Source organism: Silene latifolia, chromosome Y, assembly GCF_048544455.1.
Source record: "Silene latifolia isolate original U9 population chromosome Y, ASM4854445v1, whole genome shotgun sequence".
Classification (NCBI taxonomy): domain Eukaryota; kingdom Viridiplantae; phylum Streptophyta; class Magnoliopsida; order Caryophyllales; family Caryophyllaceae; genus Silene; species Silene latifolia.
The window spans coordinates 151,295,895-151,296,963 of NC_133538.1; positions in this window are offsets into that span (position 1 = coordinate 151,295,895).

Here is a 1,069-nt window from a genome sequence, read left to right on the forward strand (position 1 = left end):
ACCCAAAATATGCCCATTTGACCCCATTTACGAAGGTCGTAGTAACACAAATCAAAGTTATTCTGAAACTGTGCCATCTTAGGCGAATAGTCTTTAGTCAAAAGAATCGACTCATTTGAATATTATAGCAGCTCTCGCCACGACCAGGCTATATAAACTTGCCAGAACTCTATAAGCGGTCATAAGGCCCGACAAAATGTTCCTAACAGTCTGCCTATGTGATCGACTAGTCATCTCACATGACTCTATGGCACTTGAACTTGCCATCAATCGCATCACACTCTAATCACTTCGAGACGTCACCTCATACAACTGACTATGGGCAAATACTATGTTAATCTGTGTTCACTTTAACGGGGTTCAATTGTCATTACAACCCGTTTGGATGTAACAATGTATAAATTAAGATAAAAACAAATGTGATTATGAACATGAACAAAAACAACACTTTTATTTCATTTCAAAATCTAGCATAGACTTGGTACACGTTTAAGTCCCATGGACACCATATGTCCATCATGTTTAGCCTGCGATAAAGGCTTGGTGAGCGGATCGGCTATGTTGTCATCCGTCCCAACCTTACAAATCGCAATTTCCTTTCTTTCAATGAAATCTCTTATTACATGATATTTTATAAGTACATGTCTAGATCTATTACTAGACTTCAGCTCCTTAGCTTGGAATATCGTCCCACTATTATCAGAATAGAGAGTGATGGGATCATTGGCGGTAGGTACTACTTTTAGACCTTCCGTGAATTGCCTGATCCAAACAGACTTCCTTAGCAGCTTCCGATCTTTGCAATGTACTCAGCCTCCGTTGTAGAATCCATGATTCTGACTTCCTTGAAGCTTCTCCATTTTCAAAGACACCACCATTGAGCATGAAAACGAAACCAACTTGTGATTTCATGTCATCTCTATCTGTTTGAAAACTTGAGTCCGTGTATCCATTAACACGCAGCTCAGTGTCTCCTCCAAACACTAGGATAGAATCCTTAGTTCTTCTCAAGTACTTAAGGATGTTCTTGACGGCAATCCAGTGACTCTCCCCTGGATTTCCTTGATAT